The sequence below is a fragment of the Carica papaya genome, chromosome 9 (genome assembly GCF_054855325.1).
Source record: "Carica papaya isolate Zhongbai chromosome 9, ASM5485532v1, whole genome shotgun sequence".
NCBI lineage: Eukaryota > Viridiplantae > Streptophyta > Magnoliopsida > Brassicales > Caricaceae > Carica > Carica papaya.
The window spans coordinates 22,453,722-22,474,441 of record NC_142317.1 but is presented as its reverse complement, the minus strand read 5'-3'; the positions used below and the strand labels follow the sequence as shown (position 1 = coordinate 22,474,441).

The 20,720-nt window shown below is 30.6% G+C and overlaps 1 pseudogene; it reads left to right on the top strand.

The window, feature by feature from the left end:
- The window catches only part of LOC148240191 (neutral/alkaline invertase 3, chloroplastic-like), a 66,550-nt pseudogene extending 49,607 nt beyond the window's left edge, over positions 1-16,943 (top strand).
- The last annotated feature ends 3,777 nt before the right edge of the window (positions 16,944-20,720 follow it).

Sequence of the window (20,720 nt, the reverse complement as noted above, 5' to 3'; positions counted from 1 at the left end):
TCTTCATTAGTCTTTAAAATTTAAAAATTTGATTACTACTTCAATAATTAAAGAGATAAAAATCTTCTTTTCAAAAAATAAATATACAAATATATAAATATATTTTAGAAGATGTTATTAGTTTCTACCATAATTATTAAAAGTAAAAATATTAATTATGAATCAATTATCAAAAAATATTTTGTAATATCTATTTAATTTAGGGATTTCGTTGCCATCCTCAACGGTTCTGGAGGTTCCTCCTTAATTTTAAAAGAGGACGTTGGGCTACAGGGGAAGAGAAGAAAATTCAGAGTTAGGGTAAACCGAGAGGAAGTTTTTATGCGATTTCTTCAATAAGATTAATCAGCTAGTAGTGGAATCGGGAGTGGAACAAGGGAGGAATCCGTCAATCAGATTAACACCATCACTAAGAAAAAAGGTAAGTGAAATTTGACTCTCACCGCTTGAGTAAAATTTATCTTCTAAATTTTTTGAGATATTTTTTAGAGGAAATGAGTTTATCTGGGAATAGGGACATTTTCTTGAAATCAGATTAGAACCAGGAGTAAAAATTAAAAAAATCGAGACTGAGATCTGAGGATAAACAAAAGATTGGAAAAATGATGGAATTATCGTGTGGACAACTATGAGGAGAGAACATAGGAGATATGCTAGAAACATAGGAGGAAAATTAAAAGGATGAGAACGGGTGAGGGATAGGAAAAAGAAAAAGAGGAAAATAGTGGTCTGAATCTGATGTTTGTTTGGGAATTATTATTTTGTTATCTTTTATATTTAATTCTCTTTATGTCTGTTTGGGAAATGGTGGCATTGGTGAGTCGAGACAAGGAAACAAATTGGATAGGGATTAAAAACAAAATAAATATAAAATTCTAGGAGGCAAATCTAGGTGAGCGAGATAGTGTTCTCTGTGAGGGTAAAAGTGATGCTGTTTGGAAATAGGAATGGGATTAACAATGGAACAAACAAACTCTAGGAGCTGATTTGGGTGAGCAGAGACAATGTTCCCTATGATCCACGTGTAAGAAAGGATGAATTACACAAACTTTAATTATATATATTTTTTTAATTTTAGATAAATCTAATGGTTAACCCTCACTAGCGAGGGATGTGAACATTGCTCTTAGACATACTTATTTTTATTTAGAGATACAACTTTATTGTATTTTTCGTGTTGGGAATATAAGTTCTTATGGTACCCTAACTCCCTATAGAGGTATGGGTTGTTATAGCTCTTATCCAATCATTTCGAATAGGAGGATCAAAGCACACAGCTCCTCCACATGATCCACTCGATGGAATAAGAGGTTTAATGCTTAACATCTGATATATTTTTCTTTTATTTATTTATCGATGTCATTGATTGATTTGCATTCGATTTTTGTTAAAGGATATGGTAGATCACTTTCTTGTAGTAGCATATGAATTGAAAGGAGATTTTGGTTGTGATCCAAATTATTTCTATGATATGGTTTGCACCTTCGTGATTGAATATGATATCACCTTATCAGATATGGGTAAAGCTTTGTATGTGTACATAATATATATCTCAATATAGATATGAGTAGTTATTAACAATATATGATTAATTGATTGGTTTTAGTTATCTGGTCTTCTTCTCTTAATTTGCAGGGACAAAGTATCTAATGCGGATTTTTCTAAGATTTGTGCACTTTACATCAAGATTAAATGAGCCTCCTCAAGGTATGTAAGTAATACTAATTATCACAAATCAAAACTCTTTAATTTGGAGTATTTATGTGTGTTATTATTGATCTTATAATATATATTTAATAATAAAATTTATCAAGTACAATTTTTGCTAGCAAAAATTCATTGATTTTAATAGTTAAATGATATGTCATGGGATGTATAGTCTAATTTGAACTCATACTCTTATAGATAAGGATAAATGTACTTAGATATCTATCCAAAAGATATATAATTATTAATTTAATTAACTATATATGTGTATACTTAATTAATTAAATAATTAGTTTAATAGTTTATGTGTTTCTTCTTTTATAAGAGATTATAAGTTTGAATCAGATTGTATTTTTATATGTATCTTCATTTGAAAGTTATTTGTATTATAGTAATTAGTGTATATCACTTAACTAATCTTGGGTCAAACTGTATTTTATGTGTGTTCTTACTTGGAGATCATTTGTATTGTGTTATTCTTGTGCTTATCACTTAATTAATAGATGTACCTAATTTTTACTTTTTACAAAATAATTAGCTGATATTAATTGTAGCCTTCGCGCTTGTCAAATGGCATTGAAATGTGAGGAATTCGTCAAGGCATTTGATAAAAAGAATAAGGAAAGGTAAGCTTTTATATACAATTGAGGTCATAAATCAATTAACAGTCTTTATATATTCATGTGGTAAACAAATTTTATACTTAATTTTTATTACAGATATTACTAATATATCTCTTTAAAGAGTTTTCTTTTTTTTTTCAAATTTCTTTATTGGAATAAAAAAGTGCATGGATGCATTAGATGCAATCAAACGTGAATTCTCATTAGTGAAGGAAAAAATGAAAATCCTTCTTAAGGTAATATTTTATTTTACATATTCTGTAACATTTTATTTTCATGTATATCTTTTTTCTTTTGGATATTGTAAAAATTTTAACTGAATTTAAATTTGCATACTTATACAGCATAAGTTTTACTTTATTGAAAATCTGTTTTATAGGCTGCATAATTATAGCTATTAATAATTAAAATAATATGATTGTAGTTAAAACTCTTATATTCTATTTAAAATTTATGAATTTAACTTTTAATAAAAATATAGAATATTTTATACTATATAAGTTTGTAAATTTCAATTCAATTGAAATTTTTACGAAATCTATAAAAGAAAAAGATATATATGAAAATAAATTTTATGAAATATATAAAATAGAATATTACCTCAAGAAGGATTTTTATTTTTTCCTTCATTATTGAAAATTCATGTTTGGTTGCATCCACTGCCTATGCACCTTTTTAAAAAAATTAAATTTTTTTAATAAAAAACTTAGTGAAGAAATATATTATTAATATGTATAATAAAAAATAAGTACTAAATTTATTTACTATATTCACTAATTGATTTGGTTTATGACGTTGTCAATTATGTATGAAAGTTTACCCTTCCTTACTCTTTTTATCAAATGCCTTGACACGTGTGTATATATATATAAACACATAATTCATATATATGATGGTGTATGAACAATCATATGTGGCCCCAATAAGTTTGAAATTCATTTGTGATCGGTGGTCGTGTTTACATGCTAAGTCTTGTCTTGGCGGCGATCTTCATGTCCTCTGTCAAAGGCAGTTGGATAAACGCTTCAACGAAGCTGCTGCCTAGTATATACTTACAACAACATTAATTATCTGTATCTATAAATATATATTATATGATTATACAAATTGTTAAATTATTATTATGATATTCAGTGCAATTAATATCGTGATATACGTGCATATATTATCTATATACACACGCACACACATGTATATGTATTGATAAATTGATAAGGTTATATATATATATAGAGACACACACACATTATATATTTATATAATTCCCAATTATAAGTATCTTCTTTGAAGTTTTTAACCTTTCCCCTTTGCACCTTCTTGATTCTATCATATTTCTGCATAAATATATATATATATATGTATATATAGATACCATCTTCATTTTCATCTTTATTAATTAATAAAATTTTCTTTTCATATTTTAATATGATCCAAAAATGTTAAAGTATAAGAGCCAAATTCAAATGTGAAGGAATTTGGTTTACAACTTCATGAACTTATTTACAGAGTCATAAATTAAATATATTATATATTTTTATAATATGGGTAATATTACATGAGATAATTATATTTCTTAAATATTTTCTTAAATATATTAAATAGAATAAAGTATTAAAATTTTCAACAAGCTATTCGCATAACTTATCAAACTCAATTTTATATATTTCGAACTTATTTAAATTTATTCATTTATTTTTTTTAAAAAAAATTTTGTGACCTTCTCGTTTTTGCACAGATTTTATGCATATGAAGTCATAGTGGTCATAGAATACTTAAACATGATGGGGATAGTTTAGTGCGATTTGAAGCCCAAAAACGTGTTAGTAAGATTCGACGACCACATTTCGTTGACTGACTTAAATCTCTCACGAAAAGATGATAATTCTACATCAACTATTCACATAATTTTTTATTAAAATGCATCATCAGTCACAAAAACAAATTGTTATCCTATTGATCAACCCAACTTTTCTAATTCATCAAGCATTCTACCCAATTGTATCACACCTGCAGTAGCCTCCTACTTACACCCTAGTCAACACAAATAGAAAAAAGTCAACACATCACACAGTTGTGGAAATCATCATAGAGCCAATGAATGTCTATCAATGTCTTTTATTAGGACCCACAAGTACTTAGCACCAGAAATTGTGTCTGGTGAAGGGCATGGAAACATGGCTAATTGGTGGACACTGGGGATATTCATATTTGAAATGTTATATGGGACGATACTGTGTTAGGGAGCTGACCAGGAGTTGCCCCTAGCAAATATTATGAGTCGAGCACTTGAGTTTCCTAAAGAAACCATGGTTTCTGAGCCAACAAAGGATTTGATCACAAGGCTATTAACTAAGGACCCCACAAGGCAAATGGGGTCCACAATGGGTGCAACAACAATCAAACAGCCCCAATTTTTTGATGGTATTAATTGGGCACTTTTGAGATGTATAAAATCACCATTTGATCCTTCTCCCATATCTTGTAAATAGTTTGTTACATTTGATAGTACTATAGAGAGTTCAATAGAGTATTACTAGGAAGCAAGAAATTTATTCTTTAATTTACATGATATATGTTTTTTTTATGTATATCAAATTTTAATAACTAGACAGAAGTGAGATTGAAGTAATTTGTACATTGGAGTAAGAAATTTTAATGAAATTCATGTTGAAAGATTCAATATTTATAAAAATATATAATTAATGATTTACTAGATCATTTTGTCTAACAAATGATATAGCATTTTCAATTATTCTCAATTAATGTCTTTACTTAACCGTCTAGAAGTAATATTAATTTCTCTAATATGTGGTATAAGAGGTAGTAATACTCTTTTTAAGGTAGATAAAACCGAAATGTATTACATCAAGGTCCTGATAATATCAAATAGTAAAACTCATGGGTCCTTGTATAATACTTCATTACTGCTTACCTAATTTGGGATAAACAATGTTAAGGTTCAAGGGTAGTTGAGGATAAGGAAACTTTTGGCTTCTAGAGCTATTTTGAGATACCTATGATGTTACAAGATAGCTTTGTCAAAAGGTTGTGTAAGGTTTTAAAATTGTTCTCACGTTGTAGACCTATCTTAATAAAGACAAAGATGAACTATTATATTTTTAATTTTTTTTGTACTCTTTTTTGTTGATAAAAAAGTTAAACAACTCTTCTTTTTAAGTAAAGAAATAAATAGTGTGGGCACGAAATTGACACATGAGTTCCTCTATTTGTCACGTATTACCTAGCAACATTTCAACGTTTGCGATAGTTTGAATCAACTGCTAAAATTATATCATCTATTGTTTACTTTCTAGCTATAATAGGATCATTTTTAAAGGTACCATGTCCAAATTTTATACTTGATGAATATTTTTCTAAAGTTTGGGTTGTTACTTGAGGATGTTTAAGCTTTCATTTCGTATTTTGTTGCTTTTCTTCTTAGTTAGATTTAAAATTTTAATTGAATAGTACATAACTTAGCTAGGAATGTACTAAGGATTATTAAAAGATATATATTTATTCATGAACCTAAGTTTTTTGTTGCCTTGCTTGAGCAAAATGGTTTTTACTATTAATGGATGATGATTTTTTCTTAAAAAAGTAAATGTTTAAATAGATGTTATTGTATTGACTTACATTATATAAACTAATATCGTACTAGAAAAAAATACAACTAATTTTGTAGGTCAATCAAATAACAAAGTAGAACTTTACTTGAATGAATTATTTAATCTCATGCATATGAATAAATAAAATTACATGCATTTACTGTTTAAAATACAATATTTGATGATTGATCAGGAGAGCTGATGCTTTAATAAATAATATGAGGTGATTGATGGTGACTGCAATGAGACACAACTAATACAAAGATAGAAGCTTTGATCTCTTATAGTAGAGGAGATAAAATTTTCTTTAGGTTTACGTACATAAAGATGAACAATTTTATTTTCAGCTTTTTATGTATTTCTTTTTGTCGATATAAAAGTTAAATAAATTGTTTTTTCCAAGTAAAGAAATGGACAGGTTGTGCATGAAATGGACAAGTTGCTTCCTTTATTTGTTGTATATTTAGTTAGTGACCTTTTGACTTTTAGTGACAACATCTATTAGCTGCTAAAATTGTGTCATTTATTGTCTAATTTTTAGTTGGATTTAAAAGTAACTTTCATTCCACATTTTGTCTCTCTTCTTTATAATTGGATGTAAATATGTAATCAGATAGTATATAACATAGCCAGGGATGTAGTAAGGACTTCTAAAAGATATATAATTGTTCATGAGTCTTAGTTTTTTGTTCACTTGCTTAAGTAGAATGGTTTTTATCCATGATTTTTTTAAAAAGTAAAAAGTAAATGTCGTATTGGATGTTGTTGTACTAACTTACATTGTTTGCTGTCTTATATAGTACTAGAAAGAAATGCGACTAAATTTTTGGTTCAGCCAAATAATAAATTATGATTTAACTTAAATAAATAATTTAATCTCATACAAATGAGGGAATCAAGTAACGTATATTTACTATTTAAAATACAATATTTAATGACTGATAAGAAAAATTGATACTTCAATGAATAACGAGAGGTGATGGGTGATGACTATAATGAGATACAACTAATAGAGAGAGAGAAGTTTTGGTGTCTTGCAAAAGAGGAGATTGAGTTTTCTTTAAATTATAGAACACAAAGAAAAACTATTTTATTTTCAGTTTCTTTTATACTTCTTTTTGTCAATATAAATGTTAAATAATTTTCTTTTTCAAATAAAGAAATGGACAGGTTGTGCGTGAAATGGATAAGCGGCTTCCTCTATTTGCCACAAATTTACGTTGCGGCATTTTTACTTTTTATGACAATATAAATCCACTGGTAAAATTTCATCGTTTATTGTCTAATTTTCAACAGCAATTAACTGTTCACAAAGTTGTCAATATAATGCCTTTTATCAATTGAAGTAATTTATTTAGAAAAAAACCATCTTTGTTTTTATATAATATTAAAATGGATTAAATTAAACTCTTGTTTTTTATAAAAAAAATTACTTTTTTCAGAAAAATGTTGGCAAGATTGATCAAAACTCGTAACACAAAATTCAAAAATATCCAAGTTTATTAATGCATACAATATTGGTAACCTAAAAATTAATCACTAGAAATGACCTAGATTATTAACAATCTGTTATAGATACTAAACTCATTATAACTCTCCACTGCTTTTATGAGTACTGCAGATTCAAAAAAAAAAAAAACAATATCCCTCTTCTTGACAAAACCATATTTCTCTTATCCAATAGTTTCGAATAGGATGGATCGAAGCACACAGCTCCTCGACATGATCCATTTGATAGAACAAGAGGTTTAATGCTTAACATCTTATCTATTTTTCTCTTATTTGTTTGTCAATCATGTATATATATCCATATGGTTGATTGATTTGCATTCGATTTTCTTTAAAAGGCATGGTAGATCTCTTTTTTGGAATAGTATATGAAATGAAAGGAGTACCTGGTTGCGGTCTTAATTATTTCTCTGATCTGCTCTCCACCTTCGTAGCTGAATCGAAAATCACGTTATCAGAAATGGTTAAAGCTTTGTATGTGTACATAATATATATCACGATATAGATCTAAGTAGTCATTAACCACGTTTGATTAGTTAATGGTTTTTAATTATTTAGTCTTCTTCTCTTAATTTGCAGGGACAAAGTATCTAATGTAGATTTTTCTAAGATTTGTAAATTTTGCTTCAAGATCAAAGAAGCCTCCTCAGGGTATATAATTAATACTAATCATCACAGCTCAAAACTCTTTAATTTGGAGTATTTATGTGTGTTATTATTGATCTTATAATATGTATTTAATAATAAAAATTCTCAAGTAAATTTTTTGTTTGTAAAAATTCATACATTTTAATAGTTAAATGATATATCATGAGATGTATAATCTGATTTGAACTCATACTCTTATAGATAAGGATAAAAGTATGTAGACATATAAATAGTTAATAATTTAATTAACCAAATATCTATTTATATTTGATTGGTATATGTGTATACTTAATTAATAAATTAATTAGTTTAATAGTTGAGACATTTCATTTTTTACAAGAGGTCATAAGTTCGAGTCAAATTATACTTTTGGTTGTTTTATCATTTGAAAGTTACTTGTATTGAATTGCAATTAGTGTATATTGCCTAATTAATCTTGAGTGAAAGTATACTTTTGTGTGTATTCTTACTTGAAGATTATTTGAATTGCGTTATGATTGATGTATATAACTTAATCAATAGATTTACACAATTTTTATTTTAAAAAATATTAGCTGATTTTAATTGCAGTCTTAGTGCTTGTTGAATGGCATTAAAATGTGAGGAATTCATCAAAGCATCTGATGAAAAGAGTAAGGAAATGTAAGCTTTCATCCATAATTGACGTCATAAATCAATTAACATATCTCTTTTTTGTGTTTTTTTCTAAATTTTTTTAATTTTTTTTAAAAAAAGTGCGTAGCAACATTGGATGCAATGAAAATGAATTCACATTAGTGAAGGAAAAAATAAAATCCTTCTCGAGGTAATATTTTATTTTATATATTTTGCAAAATTTTATTTTCATATATATATTTTTCTCTTATGGATTTTGTAAAAAATTTAACTCAATTTAAATTTATAGACTTATACAGTATTTGTTTTACTTAATTGAAAATCTATTTTGTCAGCTACATAATTATAGCTATTAATAATTATAATGAATTATAAAAATATGGTAGTAGTTAAAACTTTTGTGTTTTATATAAGATTTACGAGTTTAAGTTTCACGAAGATGTAAAGTTTACATTTTAATAAAAATTAAAACTATTTTTTAAAAATATTAAACATTGTAGATTTTGATTTTAAAATCTTTATTGTTATTATTATTATTTTTCACTGAATGGGGTATGTACGCTGATGCAGTTGGAAACAAGCACTACCCCTCGTAAGTGCAATCGCACTTGTTTAAATTAAGATAAAGTTGGGAAACTCATGGGTCCTTGTGTGGTGCTTTAGGATTGCTTAGGTAATTTAGGATAAACAATGCTAAGGTTCAAGGGTAGTTGAGGATACGGAAACTTTTGGCTTCTAGAGTTATTTTAAGATACCTATGAGGTTACAAGATAGCTTTGCCAAAAGGTTGTGTAGGGTTTTAAAATTGTTCTAGTGTTCTAGACATATCTTAAAACAATTATGTGGTGTCGAGCATGTATTATGTCTTACTAAAGCTCTACAACTGCGGTGTTACATCTAAATCTAAAGGTTTTAGTCTTTTCTTTTTTTTTTTAATGTTATATCGCACGAAGATATAAATTTTTTGTCCTAAAATTTAATTTAGTATAGATTTTATTTTACTTAGTTATATGGCAAATTTTGTACCTAGTACAAATTTTATACTTGATGAATATTTCTTTGAGTTTAGGTTATTACTTGAGGATGTTTAAGCTTACATTCTGCATTTTGTTTCCTTTCTTTTCAGTTGGATTCAAAAGTATTATATGAATAATGCATAGCTTAGCTAGAGATGAGTAAGGACTTCTGAAAGATAGATAATTGCTCATGAACCTCAGTTTTTGCTTCACTTACTTGAGCATGATGGTTTTGGTCTCTTACTTGAGCATGATGTTTTTTATTGTTAATGAATAATGATTTTTTCTTAAAAAGAAAATCATAGTTGATTCAGTGCCAAAAACAAATACTATTAAATTTATATTTCAATCAAATAATAAAGTAGAACCTAATTTGAATGAATTATTTAATTTTATGATAAATAAGTGAATTGAATGGTGCATATTTATTGTTTAAAATATAGTATTTGATGACCAATTATGAGAACTAATTCTTCAATGAATAATTGGAGGCGATTGATAGTGACTACAATGAAATGTAACCAACAGAAAGATAAAAGCTTTGGTATTTTGCAACAGACAAAGATGAACTATTTTATTTTTAATTTTTTTTTGTACTCTTTTTTGTTGATACAAAAGTTAAACAACTTTTTTTTGGTACTGCTTTATAGTGTGCTTGTCCTCACTATAAGATATCTCCTTCGTTTGCACATCCACTTATCATTAGCCATGTGATTCAGAGAAAAGAAAAAGCAAAGAGAAAAAGAAAAGATAGTAGAAAAATGAGAGAAAATTTAGATATAGAATTAAAAAATAATCAAATGAAATGAATAAATAAAACAGAGGGACAAGATGAGAAAAAAAGAGCAAGTGGAATTTTCATATAATTTCTTATTTATTTATAATGATCCACAATTATCCAAAACAAAACTAAATATGATATATACAATTACATTATTATTGGTTGTGTGGAGATATTGAAACCACACAACATTGTCTTCTCTTTTTCCAGATTTTTCTACTCTCAAACATTGCTTCGATACAAACCCACTTTTTATTTCATGTTAGGTATGCACTTTTTTTCTTTTATTTTCTTGATTTAGTTTTAGAGTATGTTCATTTTTAATATCACTTCATCTGGGTTTGGATTTAAGCTATGATATTTTTTTTCTTCTTTTGGAATCCTTGATTTATGAATGGTCCAATTAGTAGGACTTTTGTTAAGTTCTATCATGAATTGACTGGTTATTTGGATGTTTTTTGTTGTTTTTTACAAAAAATTTGCATCACTGTCTCGTAATCATTAGCTTTTGGCTTTTGATGAGTTTTTATCACCGTTTGAGTACTCCTATTATCTGACTTTTGGGTAGTAGAAGATAATTCTTCTCTGGTTCCTGAAAATAAAGGGGAAGAATAGATGTATTACATATATTTGTAGCATCATTTCTGTGACATGCCAAATGCTACTTAAGGCAATGGGTATCAGATACAGAAACAGGATTACGAGTGCATGACAAAATTTTATGCAGCAGAACAAATTAATACAAATCCCTTACAAATATATATGAGTTCCATTTACATATATATAATTGAGGCTAGAAATGGCTACAAAATATAAAGTCAAAATACAAAAGAGGGCCACTTCTTTCACTATGTTATTGGACTCATCAGAGTGCGAGAATGATCAAGCACTCAAGTTTTATGGATCCACAGGATCCTCATAAACCTCAATAGGTAGGTCAACAGGCAGTTTCTCAATTTCTTCCTCATCGGGGGGAGGGGTAGGGGCATAGAAAGAGTGAGTTTCATATACTTAGTAAGGAAAGAAGTATTTAAATAATATCGTAAGATTTTAAAAGTAAATTATTCTAACATAAATACTTACCATTTGGCTACTTTGTAGGCCTATCTTACATTATGAAAATAATTTATTTATTAGAGAAAACTGCACGTTGATAGAAGCAAAACAAACACACATCATACTAAATAATAGAGAAAATCAAATAAATCATGAAATGCTCAGATTTTGTGTCATGCTTTTCGAATTTGTTACAATTTTCATTTCTGAAGGCAGATACAGATTTTCAACTACTCATGTGGAATGACCAGATCATATATAGATAACAACAATTTGCTCAGGCATATTTCCAGCTTGTCAAACCATGGTACGATCTATGACTACAGCCGTACCGACCATAGTGATCCTATCAGATATTCTATAGTCATGACAGTACTTAGCCAAAGGTGACCCCTAACAGAGATTTGTGTCACCACTCTCGTCGAAGGGTACGCCATCATCCATAGGAAGCAGTCCTCTTATGTCTTTCCAGACCAGATGACGGAGGGAAAAACAGATACCCCAAATAGGGTTAGAGAAACAGATATCCCTTAGAGATAAAAAACGTAATGAGACACTTGATGCATTATACATGTCAATACAGATACATACTTCAAATGATTCATTCTTCATTCCACACTTTTTTTCTTTTTTTTTTTATTTTCTAGGTAACAACACTGACTTCATATTAGTATATGCAAATCGTCAAGTGTTTATAAATCAAATAACATGCTTGAAATTAAGAATAGTTCAACTTATTAGACCTATGAACATAAAAACATGTAAAACAGGCAAAATCAGAATTATTATATTTAATAATTTTTTTATCTAAAATTATCTCTTAAGACATTTAAAAAAATACTAAATTCCTTACTGAAACCTTGATAATTTCTTCTACACTGTTCTTCTTTATTTCTCTCCTTCTCTCTCTAGATTATTCTCTCTCTAATTCTTGAAAAATAGAAGAATGGAAGTTTGTGGAAGAATGAGAAGGGAAGGCTCTATTTATAGAAATTAGGAACCATCATATTCATGCCAAATGGTGAAATTCGGTGAAGAGTGAGAGAAAAAAGATGCTCGGCATGAAAAACGAGGGAAGAGAGTCTCATTTGCCGGCGGCACACTGCCTGAGGTGGCAATGGCTCACCTAGGCACTGTAAGCTAACCTAATGGTGCACGACCCTCTTGCCGCGTTCGCAGAAGCTAGCCTCCTCGTATGCAGACCTACTGCCTGTAGGCCCCAAGCGCACAGTTGCCTATTTGCGCAAGCTTGCTGCGCGGACGACATGTGAGGTGACGCACGGAGGGCTCGCCTGCGCGCGATAAGATGCGCGCAGGGTTTGACCCCGCGCCGCACATGTGGATGGGACGTGTGCGCTATGCACACGTCCTGCCCCCACTGTGCGCGTGTGCGAGCACAGTTCGCAGGCGGCCGTGCAGGTAGCTCCCTTCCCCGCAGGATTTTTCCATGGGATTTTTCCCGTTTTGTCGGTTTTCCAAAATTTCATTTTTTTCTTTTTCTTTACTAAATAAAATAAAATAAAATTAAATGTAATTAAATAAAAATAGAATTAATTAAGATAAAATTAAATAAAATCAAATTAAAATCTACAAAATTCACGAATTACGATAGTAATTTACGGAGTAAATTAAATGAGTTCAATGTGTCCTAAAGGCTAGGATAAATAGGGTTTTTCAAATTAATTAAGCACAATGATGGACAGGGTGTTACAATTTCATTAGTCTTCCTTGAGTGTCAAAGTTTATTTTCCTTTTTATTGTTGAATTTTTGGCTTTTGGGCTGAATGTCTAATTTAGTTGAAAGTTTTCATTAAAATACTTGCAATGAATCTAATGCCTTGATTTGTTCATTTTGCTTGTTTTTTGATTTAAAGTTAATCATTCTTGAAATCAAAGTGGAGGAAGGTGTTTTTTCGATCGGGTTAGGAATCTCTTGGGTGCAGTTTGATCAAATATGGGTTTGAGGTTTGAGAGGTTATAATTATTTGATTAGCATTATGTCTATGGGAGCTTCTGGGGCAATTTTACCCGTTTTATCTAGAACTATTCCCAGTCCTTTTAATTCTGATCCATGTTTTAGCAAATTGGATTCAAGATTTCATCCTAAATGAGTTATAAATTTTTTGAAAAAAAGGGCATAGAGGTTTAAACAATTTTTCATGTGTCCTACTATGCCACTAGGTTTCATGGGATCCCAACTAGTTAAGGGGTTAAGAAGTGGATTGCTTAGGAATAGAACAACAAAGAGATTCCAGCTTCTAAGCTGCAAATTAGAACATGATGAAAAGTTTAGGGGAACAACTACTGAAAGAAATGGAGCATGGTTTGTGGATAGTGCTAATGAACTAAATTAAATAATAGGGGATATAAACTGAGTGTTCTGGAATTTGGGGATGTTAAATAATTGAAATAGTAAAAGGAGAGTTTAACATCTAATTGTACAGCTGGACCAGTTACGACTAACTTTCAGAAGGCCATTGTAGATTCTATTGAAGATGAAGCATGGGACCTATTGCGTGACTCTGTGGCTTATTACTGTGGGAGTCCTCTTGGAACTTTTACTGCCAATGATCCCACCAGTTCCGATATGTTAAATTATGATCAAGTCTTTATCCATGACTTTATACCTTCTAGCATTGCCTTTCTTTTGAAGGGAGAGTATAACATTATTCAGAATTTTATCTTTCATACCCTTTAGTTGCAGATAATGTGAAATTTTATTAGTAGGATCGCATTTGCTTTTTATTCTGGCAATTAATCATTTTTATATAGTAGTTTGGACTAAAACACTTTTTTGCTTGTTTCTGTAAATTAAGAAGTGCAACAGATACACGTGATATGCATCTTTCTTTTTATTGTTCATATCTCAGCTGGGCTTTTCTAAGAAATCTCTCTACTGATTAGGCGCTTTTTGATCATGAAAAAAATATCATATAAGAGAAAGGTACTTTTTCAAATAAGCATCCATCTAATTTGTTCATAAGTAGTCGACATAGTTAAACCTCTATCAATGAGTTTACTTTCAAATCTGGCTATCAAGATAATTCCATAAATTCTTAGTAACTGGTTTTTATGTGTGGTTGAATGTACATAGGAGAGCATGTCTTTTCTATAATATTTTTACAGGATTATGATTATGTTAATGAATCTTCTTGATATGTAACCATATTGTGAATAAAATTGACTACTTGTTTCATAGTTGCGAGAATGTGACTATTGGCACCTAAAAAACCCATGCAGTGATGTAATTTAGAAAATTCTTTGAGTACTAGGTAAATCTGTGCATGAGCGATCCCTGGTGGGGCCATGACCATCCGATAAATTATATCCTAGTCTCTTGCTCACCTCAGACATAATTGATATGTATTTTGTTTTTGATTTTCTTTACAGAGCTACGAAAAATGATGCACTGTTAGAGACCTTATCAGGGGTTGATGCTTACTAGTTTCATGGTGCAAACTGTTCCCTTAGATTGTGATGATTCTGCTATAGAAGAAGCATTGGATCCTTACTTTGGAGAGGTAGCAATTAGCATTGTTGCACCAGTCTATTATGGTATGCGGCAAACTTTATACCATGCCAGAAGTTGTTCAGAAGATGAAATATGCATTGTGTTTGTTTGTCATGACGAGTTTTTACTTTTTTTCCTTTTTCATAATTCTTTTTACCTCTACTTCTTTTGTAGGTTTATGGTGGATTGCGTGCATATGGAAAGTGCTCTGCTGATCTATCTGTTCAGGAGAGAGTTGACGTGCAAACTAGAACTAAAATGATATTGAAGCTTTGTCTTGCTTATGGTTTTAACATGTTTGCTACATTATTGGTGACTGATGGTTCTTGCACGATTGGAATTCATGGTCATCCTCTCGAAATCGAGGTGATTAGTTCTCCTGGTATTGAAATAGTATTTTTTTAATTTAGAATATGGAATTAGTATGTGGAATGAGGAATCATCAAGGCATATTCATTTTTTCGTTCTAACAGTTTTTTGAATAGCCATATGTGCCTGTCAATTGTTTATTTCAAGCAAGGGAAAAATTGCCTTTATGGTTCATTTGAAATGCTAATGGACATTTGGTATTCAGTTTTTGATTTCTTGGAGCTTGTGACTTTTGTAGCAAAAGAGTGGGGGTACAAAATAATTTAGCACATGGTGTAATAAGAGCTTGTTCCAGCAACTGTGTTGGAAGTGAAATTATAAAACTAAATCATTTTGGGAAATAACAGTGGAAGTTTAAAAATAAAGCTAGGATTAAGTACTTGACAAGCTTGAGTTAAATTGATATCATATCTTGGTGCTTCTCAAGTGAGTTTATGGCAGGTGTAATAAGTATATGATTCCAGTTTGGTTGATTCAGAAAATGTTCAACTATTGGAATTGTTACTCATTGTATTTTTGGTTGTTTTCGAATGGTGTAACTCCCCAGAATGATGGAGATTGTATAGTTTATAGCATATATTTTTGAGATAGTTCATAGCTTACATGTTTGACACCATGGAGATCTGGTTTCTGCATTAAGTATGTTTGTAACATAATGATGGAAATAGCAGATTATGATCTAACTCACTAGCCTATATGAATCGGCCATTATTTAAATTTATAAGTTGGTAACAGAGAGATCTTATTTGTTTACCTTCTTTTCTTCTAGTATCTCCAGTTAATCCCTTTTTTTTCTTGTAGGCACTATTTTATTTTGCCTTACTTTGTGCACATGAAATACTTACTCTAGAAGATGGATCAGCTGATCCTATCTTGGCACTGAATAATCGCCTACTTGCTCTTTCATTCCACATCAGGAAGTATTATTGGATTGATTTGCAAAAACTGAATGAGATTTATCATTACAAGATTGAGGAGTACTCATATGATGCAGTTAATAAGTTCAACATTTACCCATATCAAATTTCTCCTTGGTTGGTGGAATGGATGCCCAATAAAGGAGGTTATCTAATTGGAAACTTACAGCTATCACATATGGATTTCTGATTTTTTTCTCTAGGAAACATGTGGTTTATTGTAAGCAGTCTGGCAACAGCTAACCAGTCACATGCCATGCTGGATCTTATTGAAGCGAAATGGGCAGATTTGGTAGCAGACATGCATTCAAGATATGTTATCCCACTCTTGAAGGTCAAGAGTGGCAAATAATCACTGGTAGTGATCCTAAGAACATGTAAGATATCTGCTATTGTATTATTTATTTATGATATATTTCTTCATTATCGTCGGCTTTCTCATTACATTTCCTTCTGATGCAGGCCTTGCTCTTACCACAATGGTGGTTCTTGGCTAACTTTACTATGGCAGGTTAGTTTGTTATGCTTAAATATTCTCTCTGCAGCTAATGTTTTGTTCATTGTCCCAAAGAACCCTTTGTAGCAGTTATATTTAGGGATAAGTTTCCTGAGTTGTCATGCTTGAATCCATATTGGATATGGCACCTTGTTGATGTTTTATAAAATAAAGCAATAATGAAGGAATGTTGGCAGTTTTGGAGAAGAGAGCTTTGTTGAACTCAGACTTGCTGCAAATTTACTACAACAGCAAATAAAAATATAACAGACAAGAAATGAATGCAGTAGAAAAATAAAAATATTAATCAAAACATTTAATGGGTATGAACTGTTGCTGGAATTTTAAGTGCAGTGGGATGATATATTCAGCAACTAGAAATGCCTTTTAAATAAGCTTTACAACTCAACTAAAAACAAAAAAAATAGTAGAATAATTTGCCACTCAAATTCCATCACTATTGACAAAACATCAGAAATTTTAGGAGATAAATCCAAAAGTCAGTCAAATATCCAGCTGTCAATATTGAATTAGTCTTTAATACTCCCCCTTGATTCAAAGTTGCAAAAACCAAGCAGATTTCTCAAGTAGACATGCTTGTCGTAGGAGAGATTTTGAAAAAATATCAGCTACCTACTCATTGGTATTGCAATACTATAATTTAATTGACCCATCTGCCACAAGATCACGGATGAAGTGAACTTGAATATCAACATGCTTTATTCTCCCATGATAAACTGAATTCTTGGACATAATAATTGTTGTTTTGTTGTCATAATAAATAGTAGTTTCTTCATTTTTCTCTTGACTGAGATCTGCCAAAATTCTTCTGAACCATACTGCTTGATAAGCTGATGTCACTGCAGCTGCATATTCTGCTTCTGATGAAGACAGAGCTGTTGTAGCTTGTTTCTTTGAGCTCCAGGCAATAGTAGCTGATCCGAGATTGAATATGTAACCTGAAGTGCTCTTTCTATCCTCCAAGCAACCAGCCCAATCACTGTCACTGAACCCAGCCAGTCTGAAATATGATATTTTCTCATACCACAAACCATAATCAAGTGTTCCAGCCATATAACGCAATACTCATTTGGTTGCCCCTAGATGATGCATTGAAGGGTTGTGCATAAACCTGGAAATTAGTCCAATTGAAAAAGCTCTATCTGGCCTTGAATGGGTCAAGTAAATTAACCCATCAACCAAGCTTTCAAAGTGGCTTGTGTTAGCTTGTTAAGTTCCATCAACAAGCTACAACTTCTCATTCAAATTCATTAGTGCTGCTGTAAATTTACAACTAAACATGCTGAATTTTGTAAGTCAGTTGCATATTTTCCTTGTGACATAAAAATTCCATCTTCAACTTGCTTCACCTCTAACCCAAGAAAATAATTCAGCAAACCCAAATTTGACATCTCAAATTTCCTTTTCATGCATAACTTGAACTCATTAGTAAGAGAAGAAGATGAACCCATGTATATCATGTCATCAACATAAAGGCAAACAATGAGGAAATCATTTTTACCTTGTGTTTTAAAGTAAAGAGTGGGTTCATTCTTACTTTTCTCAAAGCCATTCTCTAAAAACTATGACTCAATTTTGCTATACCATGCCCACGGAGCCTGCTTTAAGCCCTAAAGAGCCTTCTTTAACTTGTACACTTACTCCTCTTTCCCATGAACTACAAAACCTTTAGGTTGAGAGACATACACTTCCTCATCCAGCTCTCTATTTAAGAACACTGACTTGACATCAAATTGGTAAATAGGCCAATTTAATTGAGTAGCTAAAGCTATTAGAATTCTCACTATCTCAAACCGTGTAATCGGATAAAATATTTTATCATAATCCACACCTTGTTGTTGCGCATAGTCTTTCACCACAAGCCGTGCCTTCAGTTTTTTATGCTGTCATCTGCTTGAAATTTTGTTCTAAACACCCATTTCACTCCAATAGTTTTCTTGTCTTTCGGTAGATCCACCAAATTCCATGTTTCATTTCTACGAATTGCTTCAAGTTCTTCCATCATTGCATGATGCTATTCTTCCTTCTCAGTTGCTTCTTCTAGTGGATTAGTTACAAATAAGGCTTGTGTAGCCTCGTAAATTTCAGCTAATGGCTTGAATTTTCTTGGAGGAGTATCATCATCGGATGAACTTTTATTACTAGAACTTGAAGAAGTGGAGGCTGATGGAGTTGAAGAAGGTGAGCTGGAAGTATTTAAAGGAGTTGGTTGTTGTCCATTAGTTAGTGGAGCTTCATTTTCAAGTGGAACTTCAAACTAAATGCTATCTGATTTTTTTTTTCCAAACTCCAGCTTGCATCTTCATCAAATACAACATTCCTACTAATAATTATTGTTGTGATGTGAACTCACTAGCAAGTGCACTAGTTCGAACACGTACCATAGTGGTAAATTCGAATATCTTCCCTTGAGGACTAATATAACAATTACTAGAATCACAACTAATTGATAGTATTTGGCTAACAACTAAGAGAATGAATATAAATTAAAACTTAATAACAAAAAAAAACAATGAATTCAGATTAATTAACAATCAAGATATAATAATAGTCAAGATCTTAGAATCCACCCTAAGTTCAACTATGAATTTTCTTAATTCAATCTACAACCAGAACTTTCCCCCAATTTCATTCAATCATGTAGTAATCTCTTACTAAAGATCAATTACCTTACCTTCTTCATTGTAACACACATATCTCTATGGATTAGTATGAATCAGTGCATTAACATTCAATCATCAAATATATGGATCATGCCTAATATCTCTACTCACATTCAATCTATTGTGCTAACTTGCTATTCTAATGAACAATCAATCTCTCAATTTAATCATTCACCATAAGTAAATAAATAAGTGATCAATCTATTTATGCATTTAGTCATAAGATAAAACATAGGGATTGGGGAAAAAGCCTTTCATAGATTTAATAAGAAAATCACAAAGTATCTATTAGGATTTCATCAAAGATCCAAAGAAAAGAGTTCAGTTATACATCATAAAGAAAAATACGAGAATAAAATCTAAAGGAAACATGAAAAGAATAACCGAGTAGAAGAAGTTCTTGATTTCTGCAGTTGTCTTCTCTTCTTTCCTCCTCCAGTCTCCCCTTTTTTTTTTAGATCCTCTTGTTTTAATATCGTTTAAAACCTTATTTTCTGATCTGGCACGCCCCAGCCATGTCAAATTGACACAAGATCATGTCTTCCTCGAAATTATGTCAATTTTTAGCTTTTAGACATGACATGGCTGTGTCTCCCAGACACACAATCATGTCTCTTTCATCGAGAAAAACAGAAACGCTACCTTCTTAACACATGGCCATGTGTTAACCTAGTATAGGGCACACGGCCGTGTCTTTCAAGAACATGGCCATGTCTCACTCCTCAAAAAAAGAAACATTGGCTCCGTAACACATCTTCATGTTTCAACCATTTTTTGCCCAAATCTTATTCCAACCCATTCTAATTTGCTTTTAAGTCCAAAAATCATTCGTAAAAAGTGCCAAAGACAATCCAACAACATATTTGGCAAAAATCAATCAAAATCAACTCAAATAAAATAGAAAAATATTTATAAAATTCAATTATATCAACTCCCCCACACTTGAGTTTTTATTTGTCCTCAAGCAATCTTAAATCCATTCCACAGCAAAAACATTAATGAAATCCTCCTCATCAAAACTATATTACCTTAAGATAACACAAAATAATATGTAAAAAGGCACAATCATCTATATAAGATAATTCAATAACTTTAGAAGATAGACCCCATCCAGTTTGATCTTATTCTTATAAATTTAGTATTCAAAACATTCTATGAGTTGTTCAATCATTCGTAGTAT